The sequence below is a fragment of the Cnephaeus nilssonii genome (assembly GCF_951640355.1).
Source record: "Cnephaeus nilssonii genome assembly, chromosome: 21".
Taxonomy (NCBI): domain Eukaryota; kingdom Metazoa; phylum Chordata; class Mammalia; order Chiroptera; family Vespertilionidae; genus Cnephaeus; species Cnephaeus nilssonii.
The window spans coordinates 5,184,838-5,202,852 of NC_137092.1; positions in this window are offsets into that span (position 1 = coordinate 5,184,838).

Sequence of the window (18,015 nt, forward strand, 5' to 3'; positions counted from 1 at the left end):
GTGTGCAGCAAGCAGCCAATCAATGTTTCTCTCATCGGTGTTTCTCTCTGTCCTCTCCCTTCCTCTCTCTAAAATCAATGTAGAGAGGAGCCTGATCTATTCCCAGCCATCCTGGCTGAATCCCCTGATATGTGAGCAAGGCTATTCTAGACCATTCACTCCAGCTTAGCCAGCTGAGACCAAAAGAACTGACCAGCCAACCCACAGAATCCTGAGGAATAATAAATGCTAATTGCTTTAACTAAGTTTTGGAATTGCTTGTTATGCAGCAAAAACTGATACACTACTTTCCTTGGATTCAACATCCCAGTACTTAGGTGTCTGGCTCTCAGGCCAAATAAACTTATAATTATGAGTTAATAAGAGAAAATACTAGATAAGTAAAATGGAGCCAAAATACAGTGAAATTTGACTTTCACCAAATTATGGTGAAAAAAGAGACGAGCACTGAGGAAAGACAGGAAAGGGCATGAAGAAACAGTATTTTAAGAAGATAAATCTACTGGGGGATGTAGTAACAGAAATATAAACTGAAAACAGGGAGATCATTGTGACATTTTTGCTACAATTCAGGCATGAAGGGGAAACATAAAAGGCCACTAGAAAATTAAAGCAAAAGGCAAAACTCTTAACCAATCTTATAGTTTATATGATGCTATAAATGTAACTAATCATAGCAGAGACCGGTGGTTGTTTACCCATTCTGTTGCACTTTCGTCCTGGACCCACAGCTAGTCCACATTTCCCAGACTCCCTTGCAGTTCGGTGGAGCTATGTGACTGAGTTCTGGCCAGTGTAACAAGGGCAAAAGCAACGCAACTCCACTTCCAGATCTGGCCCTTAAAAACTTCCTGCGGGATTCTCTGTCCTCCTTCTGTCTTTCCTTATCTACCAGCTGAATGGACAGGATTCCCAGGACAGAGGGGAGGCCAGAGCCACAAAGTGAAGGAGACTAGATCTCCAAACGGCCAGGGGAAAGCTACCCACTAAGTAGAACCACCTGCTAAGAACTTGGTGGAAGCGAGAACTGAATCTTTATTATATGAAGCCACTGAGGTTGGGCGGTTTGCTTGACAGCTAGCACTTCTTACCCTACAGAATACAACTGTGCCACTTCAAGCCTAATGATTGGTAATATCCTAAGCAAAGAAAAGTGGTGGGATGTTACATTTCAAAGCACGAGGGAGTGGAGACAGGCCAAGTAAACAGGGAGTTTGAATACAGTGCAGTAAACACAATCTCAGACGTGCAAAGATGGAACTCATAACACAATATTGGAAGGGCTTATCTTACTAATAAAAAGCAAATGAGGCAGAGACGTGGCAACACTCCAGAGTAAATCAGGAAAGCCCTGGCTGGGAATCCAGGTTTCTGATAATACATGCAAATTAGAACGCATTTAGCTGAGGTTGAAAAGAGAAAGAACACAAATTAAATGGCTGTGGGCATGCTCCAGGGAGACCACGCTGGATGAAAGTCACTACTTTCCTAACAGAGAGGAAACATTCAGGGTCAAGTTCAATGGTACTAATGATGTTGAGAGCTTCTAAAAGTCCCCTTCTGCCTGGCTGATGTGGCTCAATGGTTGAGCATCGACCTATGAACCAGGAGGTCTCCGTTGGATTCCCAATCCCCAGTAGGGGGTGTGCAGAAGGAAGCTGGTCAATGATTCTCTCATCACTGATGTTTCTCTCTCTCCCTCTCCCCTCCTCTCTGAAATAAATAAAAATGTTTTAAGTAAAAAATAAAAGTCCCCTTCTGCTGAAAATCAAGTATCAGACTCAGTCCTGACCTGCCTTGCTGGTAACTTCATCTCTTGGAGGCCACAGGAAGCCACAGGGGGAACTGGTGTCCCAGACCTAATTCTGAGAAAGGAGGGAAATGCAGTTGGTGATTGGAGATGACAGGAAGTGACATGTCATCGTGGAGTCTTTTATAAAGGAAAGGAAAGCTTCAAACTGTGCACAATGTACCATTGAATTGAGAAGTTGGGACACAGGATTATTTTAGAGTAAAGAGAGATAGGACCAAAGATCCAAATTGGAACAAGAGGGCTCAGATATTTTTAAAGTATGAAATTCTAGATATACAGTCCTGAATATCCTGTCCTTTGTGGGAGAAAAGTGGAGGTATATTTAAAGAAATCAGTAAGATTCCATAAAAGCTCTCTGATTCGCTCTGACTTAAAAGTAAACCTTAGAAAGGGGGGCAAAAAGGATAGACACAGACAAAAAACTTGGAATAAACATAAATGCAGCTGCCACTCAGACCTACCTCCTCCCCCGCCACTCTGGGAGGCTGCATCTGCTTTAACATTGAATATATACATTTTTTTGGGAGATGTGTGTGTGTGTGTGTGTGTGTGTGTGTGTGTGTGTGTGTATTATTGATTTCTAGACAGGGAAAGAAGAGGGAGAGAGAGAGAAACATCGATCGGCTGCCTCCTGTACTCCCCCTACTGGGCATCAAGCCTGAAACCTGGGTATGTACCCTGACCAGGAACTGAACTTGGGACCTTTCGGTGCACAGTATGACACCCAACCAACTGAGCCACACCAGCCAGGGTAGCACTGAACCCTCTTTATGCCCAAGGGCTCCTTGCTCGTCAGTAGTTGGAGTAGTTCCAGACCAGCTGATGCCTTGTGTCAAGAAGGTGAGCCAGCAGATTCCTGACTGTGCACAACCTCACAGGGAAGGGGATTCTGGGAAGTCAAATTCCAGTTTAGCTAAGCTGACCTGGCACACAGCCACGACCTCATAACCGTGTGGCTCTACCCACCTCTCACCTGTCCATTCAAATCAACCCTGGACAGTGTCATCAGAAGAGGGTTCTCACATGCAATTCCAACCTTGTTGTGCTCCAACTGCCACCATCCCCACTCAAATTCCCCTCTGCCTCTCCATCAGCAACAGCATCCAAGCTACACTCCTTTGCACAAAATACTAGTTAAGATCAGGTATGTGTGCAAGAGACCGAAAACTCAAAATAATCGTTGCTTAACCCAATTATAAGTGTATTTCTCAGATGGAAATCTGGGTGGGTAGCCTTGGGACCCAGCTTCCTCTCTTGCTCCTCGAAGATGACAGCGTTTTGCTTTTCAGAATTGAGATGGAGAAAGGGACAAAGACAAAACAAACCAACAAAAAGGATGCTCAGTCTCCAGGGCCTAACTGAGCTGCCACGTGACACTTTGTTTACAAAACTTAAGTCACCTGGCCACACCTAGCTTCAAGGGAGCTTGGGAAATGTAGTCCTTAATCTGAGCAGCTACGTGCCCCGCTAACATGTCTACTGCTAATTGAAGGAGGGGGAAAACAAATATTAAAGAACAATTAACCGTCTCTCCCACATGTTACATATCACCTGCCCCTGCCCACTCTTCTAACCTCATTTTCTATCCATTTACTCCTCCATATTTTAACTGTAAAACTAGAATACTTGATATTTTACCCAACACTCCTGAACTACTCTAGTTTCTTGACTTTACACACGCTGTTCCCTTGACTGGAATTCCCTCCCCACTCACCTGCTGGGCACACATCCATTTTTCCTCCAAGAGCTCACTGGTTATTTGCCGCAGGTGTTCTATTTCCTTACACACCTCCTGCCCTTGGAACACATTCCCATTAAAATAATTATGTCATTGTAAGACAACTGTTTGTTGCAACATCGGTCTCCCTTCTTCTGAGTTCCTTAAGTGTGGGGCCTCTTTTCAGCCCCGAACCTCCACACTGGGCCCAGTATCCAATGCATAATGCACAGGAAAGGTTTGCAGAACGAAGACTCGCAGAGTGTGAGGGGACTGTTACTTTAATCAGCCCATATGCTCTATTTCTATGAAAGCGTCTGAAGCTGCAGGGCCTTCTCTGGCTGTGGAACGGCGACACTGCTTTTACTGTTTCTGGAGGAGAGTTCAAAGCCTCGTAGACAAACTCAACCAAGAATGAACGGACAGTTCTGGGTATCAGCCCACTGAGATGTCTGGGAACCCTCTGGAGAAGGTGAACGGGCTGGAACTTTCCTAGGAAACACATCTGCTTGTGATATTAGGCACCCAGGGCACTGACCTCATGAGAAACAACTTACACCATCTCTCGCTTTAGCAAATAGCAAGGTCCAAAGGTTGGGTCAACAAATGGGACTCCAAGGAATTGCGTTGAGTCGTGCAAGGCCCGGGCCCGAAGCCACACCACAGGCCATCATCTGGATGTTGCTCCTGGAAGTCCAGCGTGTCAGCCAGCACCAGTCCCAGTCCCCTTGCAGAGAGCATCCCCTTCCCTGCTAGTCTGGGTCCTTCTGCATCCGTTTGAACCTCCTATTCAGGAAGTTTCAAAAAATTTACGTCGAAATAAATCAACAGAAAAATGAATTGCATTTGACTGTGTTCAATGCCTGGCACACACACATTTGACCTTGAGGGAATGAGAGTGCGTTCCTTTGGGGGAAAGAATGCAAGACTGGAATGAAATCAAAGCCATTTTCAGGGATAGTGAGTGGCAAGGGGCACCCTCTGCTCATCGGCTAGATGAACAGTGACCCAGAGGGGCAGCTGGGAGGATGGAGGAACCCAAATGTTTTGTGTTTATGTATAAACTAGAGGCCCATTGCACGAAGAGATTCGTGCAATAGGCCTTTCTTCCCTTGGCTTCCAGCACTGGTTTTCCTCCGGCACCCGGGATCCAGGCCTTTGTTCCGGCCAGAGTCTGCTGCCTTTGCTGCACAGACTCCGGCCATAGTCTGCCTTCTTCGTCTTTGCTGCAGACTCTGGCCAGAGTCTGCCATCTTCATCTTCGCTGCAGACTCTGGCCAGAGTCTGCTGTCTTCCCTGCGGACTCTGGCCTGAGTCTGCCATCTTCATCTTTGCTACTTCACTGCAGACTCCTATCTTCGTCTTCGCTGCAGACTCTGGAGTCTGCAGTCTTCATCTTCGCCGCGGCCAGAGTATCGCTCCTATAGATCCCTTCACACCCCCCTCCCCCGCCCTCCCTCCCTCTCATAGCAGGTGTCCTGCCCACGGCCGGCCACTTCACACCTGGAGCAGCTGGGCGGCCGCCATCTTTGTCCTTCTAATTTGCATATTCACTCCTGATTGGCTGGTGGGCGTAGCGGAGTGATGGTCAATTTGCATGTTTCTCTTTTATTAGTGTAGATTAATGGTAAGCCACCTCTCTATCTGCAGTCTCTCTCCTGCTTCCTCCCCACTCCCTGCATGATACTCCCACCAATGTAAGAAAGGACCGTGGGGGAAGTTAAGAATTCATCGTTACAGTGAGAAGACCAAAAATTAAAAGTATGTACATTCAAGGGTAGCAACAAGCAGGGGTTGAATTTTCTACTGAAGCCGTGATCCCCCCTTCGCAGGCATGTTTCTTGAGAGATCGGCCGCCTTGAGGATGATGTAAAAGGAGATTTTTCCACTGAGTGGGACGTTAGATGAAACTACTTCTGAGGTCTCTTTCAACTCAACATGCCATTATTCTGTAGCTATTGATGATTTCCTTGTGGCTGGATCTGAATTGTTCTATCTTCAATATTTCATTGCACTATTGATCTTTTTAAAAGGGGAAGAAGTCTCACCCATTAATTAAATGGTCAACATAACTGGGCAATGACGATTGGATCTTTTCCCCTCCACCTGCTTAAGGTCATTCACTCCCAGGCTCAGACTACAAGGGCTTTCTTAGCCAAGAAACCCAACCCTTTCCCCAGAGAGCTGCCCAGCCCCCCCACCACGCCCCGTTGTGCGGCTTTCCTTCAGACATGTACCTGCAAGACCCAGAGTAACTTAAACTGCTGATATTTTCCCAGGGAAAATGAACATCAAATCGTTTACTCTCTCTTAAGAAATGCTGCCATCAATAATGTTGGGGAGCTGGAAAGGGCCAAAGACAGTCACTGTCTAAGGACACACGAACTGCCACCAGAGGAACAGAGAGGCCATGTGGATGGGGTTGTTCCGAAGTGAGGATGAAGGGCAGGAAACGCGGAGGGAGTTTGGCACAGCAAAGGTCAATTACAATTCAGCTATGGGGCAAGCGTATGGTCAAGTGATGGACCTCCTGAATTCAGAAATCAGCACGTTCAAAATTATAAAGGCGGCTGGCAGCAGAGACTGCATTCGCAGTAGAGACAACCAACAAGTTCTTACACTGCCCAGCTGGCATGGCTTAGCAGTTGAGTGTCAACCTATGAACCAGGAGGTCACGGTTCAATTCCTTGGCCTAGCCTGAGCCCTCTTGCAATCTGGGATCCCTCGGGGGATGTCAGAGAGCTTATTTTGGCCTGATCCCCACAGGCCAGGCCAAGGGACCCCACCAGTGCACCATCAGGGCCGGGGAGGACTTCGGGGCGGGGGGCGGGGGGACTCCAGGGCGTGTCCGGCCAGTCCTGCCCAGTTGAAAGGTCGAACAAACAGTCAGATACTTAGCATATTAGGCTTTTATTACATAGGATTTTCCCTAAACTGTACATTTGCATTTTATGCCTTTGTGTTTCAAAATACAGATTTTACAAATAAGAATATTAGCAAGTAGCCGAAACCGGTTTGGCTCAGTGGATAGAGCGTCGGCCTGCGGACTGAAAGGTCCCAGGTTCGATTCCGGTCAAGGGCATGTACCTTGGTTGCGGGCACATCCCCAGTAGGGGGTGTGCAAGAGGCAGCTGATCGATGTTTCTCTATCATCGATGTTTCTAACTCTCTATCCCTCTCTCTTCCTCTCTGTAAAAAATCAATAAAATATATTTTTTTTTAAAAAAATAATATTAGCAAGTAATTTGTCCAAATTGTCCACTAACTTATAGCTCTGTAAAAAATTCCTGATAATGTTAACCCACTAGACTCTGTAAGTCCCAAGAGGGTCAACGCTAGATCTTGTTTTCCATCCCATCATTGTCTGGTGCAGTACCTGGGATGGAAAAATCGCTCCATAAATATTTTTTTAATGAGCGAATTGAAAAGGCCTCGTTAACTCTCTATAATGGCATGCATCCAGGCCAAAGCCAATTACTCGCATCCTCAGAACTAGGCTGCGCGCTCACGTAGCTCTAAGCCCTGCTGGTATTTCTATTATTTCCTGCCCACCGTCTCCTGGATTTCCTCTCCCTGCGAGGCTTGACTCACTTCCTCATCCATGTTTAATGAAGTTGTCAGCAGAGTCCTTCTCATCAGACAGCCTGGCTTGGGTTTCACTGAAGGCCTGATTAGCATGCCTAATTTTATTTCCAGAAAACACATTTAATTAAACGACCGAATCTGCGAGTGTGGCCTGGCACCGCTCTTGGCTTTGAGTGTGCATTTCCATGCCAAGGGAAACCGGGGAACCCGACCCCTTTCCTGAGACTTGAGGAGCACAGCAAGAGCACCTGGGGCTTTCTCGGGGACCCGAAGGAAGGACTGGCGGTGGCCGCCGGAGTGCTGTGCCAGAGTGGGCTGAGCCAGCCTCAGCCACCACGGGAGGAGCCCATTTGCTGCAGCCCCTGCAACAAGCCCCTGAGACTCGGGCTCTGCGCTCAGTCCCCACAAACGCTGCGCTGCACAGATTCTTTCTCTCCAGGGAGGTTATTGAATTTTAGGAGAGACGATGGCACCCTCCGTGCTTCCCAGGAGCTAGTGCGTATGAGGCTTTGGGACGGGGTGCCTTCCAATGACCCAGACAGAGTAACACCAAGCAACCTGGGGATTTCGGGAGAAACTGGGGGGCTGAGGAAGATGAGGCAACGTTGTCAGGCATCTGGACTAGCCCATGCTCCTGCAGCCACAGAGACCACCTGCCACGACCAGGGGCTCCTCCTGTGCTCACTCCTCCACCACCCCTCCAGGGCCCAGGGCTCCCTCTGCAGCAGGGTTCCTGCAATATGCAGATTCGACTCTAAGTGTGACTCTGGGCTAATTAGATACAGAAATACAACCAAGTCAGAGTAGAACAAGGAACTGTATAGAATTCTGGCTCCTGGGTCCCGGTTGCTTCCCAAGGCGGTTTAGGGCAGAATCATGACGTTGAGGCCACGCCCTGCCTCTGACAGCACGCCCTTCCCTAAGCATCCCCAGCATTTCACGGCCCCAGTGACTGAGTTCAGGTGGGATCGGTTTCCTGGAATTCCGAGCGGCTTTCTGGACCCTGAAGACGTGCAACTTGGATCCAAAGTAACCTCCCTCTGCCTCCCTTTGCCCATCTGTGAAATGGGGATCCCCGGCCCTCCTTGCAGGCTTGTTGAGAGGGTCAGTGATGTGACATATATGATGGGTCGTACAGAGTAGGCACCCAGTAAACCAGCTACCTGTGTCATCATCACCGGCATTATTCCCTTTCCTTCTCACATGCCCTCTGGCCTTCCAGACGCTCTTCCCCCGCCACCCCCTTCCCGGAAGTGCTCAAGGAGACTAAAGCCTTGGCTCTGAAGTCAAGGGTCCTGGGTTCCAATCGGGATTCAGCCCATTAAGGGTTACAACCTTGAGCAAGTCACCTTTTGGACACCCATTGGGAATAATAGTCCCGATGGTCAAAAGCTCCTTATGGGATAATTCATGGAAACCAGTCAGTTCAGTTCTCAGCAAACAATAGCCATTATTATTACTTCCTCAATTCCTCCACTCACACTCCCGGAGTCCCAATACAGAATATCTTAATTAAGAAATAAATTAACCCTAAGAATAGGTTATCTGTTCACCAAGAATAGTTTCTAATCCGTGGGAACATTGGAAAGAAACTTCTGGATGGAGGGCCATCGCCCTGCCTCTCGGGTCCTTCTCTCCGTAACCACATGCCTCAGCCTAAGACCTGCCCTGACTTCAGAGAGGAGCGACCACGCCTGCTCCGAATCCTCAACAAGTGTCCCTGCCTGGCCCGAGCGTCGACCTATGAACCAGGAGGCTGCAGTTCGACTCCTGGTCAGGGCACGTGCCCCGGTTTCAGGTCCCATCCCCGGTGTGGGGCACGTAGGAGGCAGCCAATCAATGATTCCCTCTCCTTGTTGATGTTTCCCTCTCTCCGTCTCCTTTCTTCTCTGAAATCAATAAAAAAAAATTTTTTTAAGAGTGTTCTTATGCTTATTCTTAAAAGAGTAGAACAGCATGGGGTGATTAAGCAATTATTTCCTTGATGTAATCCTCTCTTCTACTTTTTTTTTTTTTGGCAATTGTTCCCTTTTCTCTTAATTTGGCAACGTAACACGTCTAATTAAAGATACTGTGTAACCCAGAACCACTGTAAGTGTAACTGGCGTATCTAGACGTGCGGGGCACTGCCAGGGCTCCCCGTGCCCGCGCCCCTGTGCCTGGTGGGAGGGCAGCTCTGAGGCTGAGGGCGGGCTGACCTGGCTGAGCAGGGACTCTGACGGCACTCTCCTTCCACAGGAAAATTCCTTCACTTTTGTAATAAACGAACTGGACGTCATCTCTTTACTGACTCCTCCCCCCTCCCCACACCACCTACACACACACACACACACACACACACACACACACACACACACACTGGGTATTATACCTTCCTGATGCCGTATTTGGTCACCACCACACACACACACACACACACACACACACACACACACACACACACTGGGTATTATACCTTCCTGATGCCGTATTTGGTCACCACCACATGTCCAGCACAGCCCAGTCTGTCCACCTAGCACACACTTAATACAGATCTGTTGAAGAAATGAGCAAATTGAGAGTTTCCCCTGGAAGGAGATTCTTTATGTCCTCTTTCCTCGGAATAGATTCCATTGTTGGGTTAGGATTTCAGGGGCCAGTAGTTAGAACCATTGAGAAAAGGGGAGAAAAGGAATCAGACAGTTTATCACGGACACAACTGGACTGCAGCACGTGGCCTAGAAGGGTAACTGCGATGGATGTCCTCATACCCCCGAGTGAGGAGACTTAACCACACCTACCTCCCATCCCCACCTGCTTCAAGCCCCGAGTGGTGTATGGCAGCAAGCAGATCTGCCTTCAGGTGGCTCCAAAAGAGAGGAAGAAGTGGGCAGGCGCGACTGAGTTCCGCTCCTCCCACCCCACCCCCATGCATGGGAAGGAATGAGTTGAGTGATGGATTAAGAACAAGGCCAGATGCATCATTTCGTGCTGGAAAGACCCACCTCCATCAGATCAATGCTCAGCCAGGGTCTGGGGAGCCCCAGAATGAGGTCATGATGCTGAGCCTACGAAAGGACCAGCCCAACTCAGTGTGACAGGTGACCCAGAGAGGGCCCTCCAGAGGATGAGGTTTTCATGTCGTGGACCCGGCTGATGGCCTTCCCAGTGCCATCAGAGACAGAAAGGTATGTGTGTGTGTGCATGTACGCGCGCACACACACACACACACTCTCTAACACAGCTCCTGGGACCCTGCCCGGCCAGGATGAATGGTAATGGAGCCGCTCAGGAGCCGGTGAGAGAATGGCCACATCCTGAAGGTCAAATGGCAGCTTAGTCTTGTCTGGAAATGGGGCTCCTATCAAAGGCCCCTGGAGGGTGGGGAGGGAGCAGGGCAGGCCACAGCACCTCTCTCCCCTCCCTTCCTTCTGGCACCTGGTCAACCCACCCACAGTTCCCAGTGTGCTTGTCCTCACTTCCTCTGGCTTCCCAGAGCCCGCCCAGACCTGCCCTTCCTGAGTGTCCCCCAAATCACAAACTTAAGTCTTCATTTTTCCTATCGTTCTTCCCATCCCCCAAACTCAATCTCCCTCAGAAAAGCTAAACCAGACATTAGGGGAAGAAAAAGGACATGTCATTGTATTAATTCACACGACTGTCCTTTTTTGTCCCAAACAGCAACTGAGAGTTTCCCCCGAATTTCCCCTTTGCCCACAGGAACCACCTCTGCATGGAATTCCTGGAATGCTGCAGCAAATTACCATCCCATCCGAACTAGCCTTGGGCAGGAGCTGAGCCTGAAGCTGCGGAAGAAGTAATTGAGGGGGATGACTAGAACATGCCCGGAGCCTGCCCTGCTCTCCCCTAGATCCTTGCTAGGAGCAGTCATTTCTTCCCCCGCAGGGCCAGGTGAGTAGGGAGGAGGGAGGGAGGTAGCAAGTACAGGATCAGACTCTGCCTTGATTTGAAATTTCAACGTTTTGCTCATCGTAGGTTTTTTGGCATTAATGATTTAAACACTGCGTTGTTAAAAGGGCGTCCATCTTTATTACTACGTTTCTTGGTGCCCTCTCCCCAGATCTGCACCCATGGGGCCCCTCCGTCCCCTCACCTGGCCCTGGTCCTGCTGCTTTCAGTTACAGTTTTGGTGACTTGGAGGCAAAACCATCCTCATGGTGACACACACACACACACACACACACACACACACAAAATAAAATAAAAACCACCCCGTTTCATAAAAGCTGTTAGGGAAGCCGGTTATCCACAGGGGAGACTTGTTGAAGTGCGATTCAAACTCTAGACAGGCCTGAGTTCAGACCTCGTCTCCTGCCCTTAAGGAGCTCAGCGTCTGACCGTGGAGACATGCAAGCAGCCCTCTGACGTCCATGAAGACCTCTGCTCTCCCAGCAGGAGCAGGACAGTGACACAGTCCTCCGTGGTGAGGGCAGAGCTGGGGACAGGGCGGCCTCAGAGGGAAGGGGATGTCACACCAGCCGTAGGAGGGGAGAGAGGAGACTGCAGAGGCCCCGAATGCCCGAATGCGAATGCCCGGGGAAGAGCCGCCAGCACAGGGAGGATGACGGGAAGGGGCATGTCAGCGAAGCAGGAAGAACAGGAGGGGCTGTGGCTGCCGTTAGAGCAATGAGCATAGTCATGAGGCCCAGAGAGGCTATTTAGGTGACAAAATCCAAAGTAACAGATGAGCCCGGGCGCGTGGCTCAGTGGTTGAGCGCCGACCTATGAACCAGGAGGTCATGGCTCGATTCCCGGTCAGGGCACATGCCCGGTTGTGGGCTCGACCCCCTGTGAGGGGCGTGCAGGAGGCAGCCAGTCAGTGATTCTTTCTCATTATTGATGCTTCTCTCTCTCTCTTTCTCTCTCTCTCCTTTCCCCTCTGAAATCAATGAAAATATATTTTAAAAAAGAAAGAACAAAGTAATAGATGATTCGTTGGAGAGAGAGGCAGGGGGGAGGGGGGAAGGGAGAGGGCGGAGAAAAAGGGTGGAGCCGAGGATGGCTGTACCTGACTAAAGCCAGCCCGTTCCTGTGCTGGTAGGCCGGAGGATGGGGATGGGGGGAGGGGGGCTTGGCTGATGCCACAGGATTAGGACTAAGTTAGAGGGTGGGGACAGGCAGCTGGTGGCCTCTACTCCCCACAGAACGCTGAGAAATGGCAGCCACGCCCCGGCCAGTGGCCAAGCTCTTGGCCCGCCTCCACGTGGACGCTGAGCGTGTCTTTCTCAAGCATTTCCACTTCCATTCATTTATTCATTTCTAATCCTCACCCAAGGATGTTTTCCACTGATTTCTAGAGAGAGTGGAAGGGAGGGGGAGAGACAGAGAGAGAAACATCGATGAGAGAGGGACATATGGATCGGTTGCCTCCCGCGCACACACCCAACCAGGGCCGGGATCGAGCCTGCAACCGAGGTACGTGCCCTTTAGCCTGCGGGCCGATGCTCTATCCACTGAGCACACCGGCTAGGGCTCCACTTTCATTTAAACCTTCTCAGCCACCTGCTGCAGAGACAAAAGATAGAGGAGTGCCACCTGCATTAGAGTCCTTGTATCTGTGTGCTTAACCGCTACCATTTTCAATTGTCATGAGGAAATGATTATGCGAACCGTAATTTCCCATCCGCAGGGAAATGACTGCTTTATTATCCCTGAGAGGTTTGTACCTGGGCAACAAAACCTTTTGATAAGGAGCTAATTTAATTGTGTTTCCCCTCCTGCTGAGATTTTATACTCTGGGGTAATAAAAACAAAAAATAAAGTGGACATGTGAGGTCTCTAAGTCAAGAATATTAGCATGGTCCTAGCCAGTTTAGCTCAGTCGATAGGGCGTTGGCCTACAGACCAGAGGGTCCCGGGTTCGATTCCAGCCAAGGCAGGGACTTGGGTTGCAGGCCCTGGTCAGGCCTGTGCAGGAGGCAACCAATCGATGTGTCTCTCCCACATCGGTTTCTCTCTGTCTTTCCCTCTCTCTTCCACTCTCCCTAAGAATCAATGGAAAAATATCCTCGGGTGAGGATTTCAAAAAATAATAATAATAATAAGGAATATGAGCATGATTTTTTAGAAATAAAAATTTAGCTGTTTTACTTCTTAAGTCTCCAAAGTTCTTTCTCACATCCCGCCTCACTTATCCGTAATGATCATGTAAAATAAAATGCCGAAGTAATACTTGAAGCAAACTGGATTTGGGGAAAAGTCTGATTGGGTGTGTTTACATCACCAAACTGGTGGCGCTGTGAGTCACGGAGTTTTACGGCTGAAAGAGGTGAAAGGAAGGCAGGAAGGCCCGGGCCCATCAGGAAGCTCTGCCAGGTGGGGAGTCGAAGATCGAAGGGGACCCATCCTCCCTCCAGCACGCCCTCCTCCACCCGCACTCCCTCCTTACCCACATCTCGTCATTCACGGTAAATTCAGGCTTCAAATTTAAAACTAAAAAACAGACCTACAGCCCCAGCCAGTGTCGCTCAGTGGTTAGAGTGTCGGTCTCTGCACCAAAGGGTTTCAGGATTGACTCCGGTCAAGGGCACGTCCCTGGGTTGCAAGTTCAATTCTGGCCCAGATCGGGGGGAGTGAAAGGCAACCAATAGATGTGTCTCTCTCACATTGATGCTTCTCTCTCTCTCTCTCTCTCTCTCTCTCTCTCTCTCCTTCCCTCCCTTACACTCTCAAAAAAACACACAAAACCAGACCTCCATTTTAATTATCCCTAATCACACCCACCTCCTTATTCTACCCCTACCTCCTGGCATTACTTTCTCCCCTGTGCTGATTTTTTTTAATTTAATAAACCTACCACCCTTAAAAACAAAAAACAAAACACCCAGCCTGCCTTTGGCCCTGCCTGCCCCCAGGCTCTCCCTGCTCCCCTCTTCCCTGCGCAGCTCAGCTTTCTGAAGGCATGCCTGCCCTCCTGCGTCTTCCCCTCTGCTCCTCACCCCTGCGTCTGGAGCCCCGCTGCCACTCCAGGGGCCTGTGCTCACCATCTCAGACCTGTGACGCCCGAGGGCGTTGTCCTCGCTGGATGCCCCTGACTGGATGCCATCCTTCCCTTTTGAAACTCACGCCCTCAGCGTTGGTGAGGCCAGCGCTTTGGCGCTTCCTTCCTCCTCCGCTCCCTAACGGGCACTGAGATGACTCAGCCTCACCAGGCCCAGGGGCCGGGGCAGGAGAGAGGCCTAACCTGCCCAGACCGGCTCCTACAACATCCTGCGTCCACCACCCCAACTCAGGACCTGTCTCTGCTCCCCTCCTCGCTCCCTCCGACCAGGATTTACCGGGCACCACGTGCCAAGTAATGTCCAGGACCCTGGGCAGCCCCCGCCTTGGGGCTGTGCCCACCTCCAGCATGCGCCCCTCCCACCTGCCCGCCTCCTGGAAAGATTGACAGGTCTCCCCAGAACACCCCTATTCATCTCCCTTGTCCTGCCAAGACTGAGCACAGATGTCCCCTCCCCATGACACCTGGTCTACACCCCGTCCCTGTCCCCACCGTCACTGGGCACACTCGGTCCCAGCGCTTATTGAACTTGCTCGTGTGTCCGTCGTTCCAAAGGACTGTGAGCCCGGGAGCAGAAACCACATTATTTCTCAGGTTGTCCCCGACCTCCCTGCTGCTCCCTGTCTCTCTGACCTCTTACTAGCGGGGTGCCAGCTTCTTCTACTTCTCACTAGAGGGGTGCGCCCCAATCTTCTCATCGTCTCCGCTCGCTCCTTAGATCGCATCCGGTCAGGCTTTAAGTCCCACCTCCATGCTGATGGCTCCCAAGGGCACATGTCTACCTGGACCTCTCCCCCGAACCCCAGATCTGCCTTCTCATCGCATTGGCATCTCCAATTGCCATGTCCCACACCCAACTGCCCGCCTCCCCACTCAGCCCCACCATTTGGTATCACGCCGTCTTCCCAACTCGATGAAAGACAAATTCATCCTTGTGTCTGTCTTGAGTCAAAACATAAGTTATCGCCCTAACTGGTTTGGCTCAGTGGATAGAGGGTCGACCTGCGGACTCAAGGGTCCCAGGTTCGATTCCGGTCAAGGGCATGTACCTTGGTTGTGGGCACATGCCCAGTAGGAGGTGTGCAGGAGGCAGCTGATCGATGTTTCTCTCTCATCGATGTTTCTAACTCTCTATCCCTCTCCCTTCCTCTCTGTAAAAAATCAATAAAATATATTTTAAAAAAATAAAAATGTAAGCTAACCTCAGTATCACACACAAAGAGTGATATCCTCCCAGTTAAAATAAAGCTGGGAAACAGCAGAGAGACGCTCTAGCCTCCTTGGACGAGCCCTATAACTCCAGTCTTCACTTTTCTAATCTTTTCTTTCTCGCTTTTATCAGAATTGCCTTCATTTGTCCTAAATGTTCATTATTGCTGTTTTAAAACTAACGCTGGCTGAAAACTGGCCCCGACATCACCGGATCTCAGCGCGGGGCCCTCTGCGTTTCCTTTCGGGCGCAGACGCTCTGCTGTGATCTTGGAGGGAAGTGAGCGGAAAGCTTGTCTCCGTTTGGGGCCGGGTTGGAGTTTAGCTATTTTTAAAGGCCAGTTTTATCGCCCTGATTCTCTTTTTGTTTTCTCTGGAAGGCACGCGGACTGGTATGCAGGTGGCCGGTTGGCTGGGAAGTAAAGCGGATGGACAGACACCCCAGGAGCAGGGGTGCAGGCAGGAGGGGAGGGAGCCCGTTTCTCCCTCCCGCCCCCTTTCTACCTCTCTCTGATCTGAATGTACTCGCTCGTTAGGATCTGTGCAATTGAAGCTCTTACAGTCTTATTTCTCAAGTAACTCCCTATAGACATCATACCTGCACACTGGTAAAGTATTTGTCCTAACGCGGCAGCATAACCGTGAAATAAAAACTTAGCAATGAAAAACAAAACAAAACAAAAAACCACCTTGTTCGCTGGTACGAAAGGGTGCTCCAGCTTAATTCAAAAACACAGACTGAGCTGCCGACTTTCCCGTTAAACCCTCCCTCCGACGTTTATTACTCCAGAAAGCAGGCAAGCTCGCTTCCTCTGAAACCTACATTGGATTCTTTTGAAAAACAAACATGTCAAGGAGAGCACCACACAAATCAATGAAAACACCTTCGGAAAAAAATATAAATTTCCTAAAACAGAAAGACACAAACAAGTTTTGTGGTGCATCTGACTTGTTGGGTTTTATTTTATTTTTATACTTATTTCCCCACCCTCAGGCTTCAAGCTTGAATTCGGAGCACACGTCTCAAAATAGCGTCAGCGCCTGAAAAATGTGAGTGACCCTCTGCAAACAAACACCGCACCGCGTCTCCCGGTCCCCTGTTCGCCTCTGAAGCGTTAAGGGCAGCTCCGTGTGGGGGCAGTCATGTTTGCTTCTCCACTGGCTTCTACTTTGACTTGTAAAATAACGGAACCTTTCTATTTTTGAAAGGTTGTCCCCCAAAATAAAAACACGCCTTTCTCTTCGGTGCGACGCATAAAGGACCGTGTGTGCCTGTCACCTCTCCCCTGGAGGGCGGCGGCCACCCTGCTCCACGCCTCGAACCCGGCAGCGGTGGTTTGTGCGGGAACCGAGCCCGGCGCGGCGGCCGGTGATTTTCCAGGCGGAGGCCGGTGTCCGCCCCGGGCCCGCAGCCGCAGCGCGGGGGAGGGCTGCCCCCTGGTGGCAGGTGGAAGCCACGGCCCGCTCGTCCCCCTGCGCAGGGGGCGCGGCCCAGGACCCCCAGGGGACGCGGGAAACCCCGGCTGGACCCGCATACCCCGCACACGCGGGCGTTCCCCCGCCCACACGCCCAGGATCGCGTTCCGCTTCTCCACCAAGCACAGCGAGAGGCGGCCCAGGACGGATCACGGAGCAGGAAGAACGGCATCCCGGGCCGCAGCTCTGGGCACAGGGTCTCCCTCTCCCGAGAGCCTGTTGTAGGACTCACCCTTCCGAGGACCACGACGCCGCGAGACGGCAAAAGGCCTCGCGAGGTCGGGAACTTTGCCCTTTCCGCTGGAAGGAAGCGCTGGGCAGCTTCTCTGGCGTCTCCGCGTGGCCAGCATCACTCCGCTCGGACTTTGGGGACATTGTTAAGTAAAACAAGGGGGACTGGTGATGCCAGTCTTATCATCAAGACAGCCACGCAGCTAACGTGAGGCACGCAACTAACGGGAGCACGTAACTAACGTGGGCACGCACTAACGGGAGCACGTAACTAACGGGGGCACGCACTAACGGGAGCACGTAACTAACGTGGGCACGCACTAACGGGAGCACGTAACTAACGGGGGCACGCACTAACGGGAGCACGTAACTAACGGGGGCACGCACTAACGGGAGCACGTAACTAACGGGGGCACGCACTAACGGGAGCACGTAACTAACGGGGGCACGCAATAACGGGGGCACGCAACTAACGTGGGTACGTAACTAACGGGGGCACGCAACTAACGTGGGCACGTAACGAACATGAGCACGCAACTAACGTGGGAGGACGCAAATAATGTGGGAGCAGGTAGCTAACGTGGGGCACGTACGCAGCATGGAGGTGCTGACCAGGGGCTGCTTCCGGTCCTGCGGAGAAAGCGCGAGATTGCATCACACTCGCCCGCACCAAGTGGATTTAAAATTTATGGCTTATTTCTGGGACTTTTCCATTTAATATTTTCCTACCCCATTGGCCGCGGGTAACGGAATCGTGGGCCGTGAAGCTGCAGATAAAGGGAGACGGCCATCCTGGAGGTTTGGGGCCCGGCCTCACGGGCATCAGCCCTGATCCTGCAAAGGCGGCCTGGGCCCGGGCTTGCGTTCCGGACGCCGTGTGCTCCCAGGAGAAAACCCAACACGCCGTGTCCAAACCCCAGACACAGCCGGCGCCGTCCCGGAAATGAAAACCATGCAGCTGCACCCACAAATTCCTCCTCATGA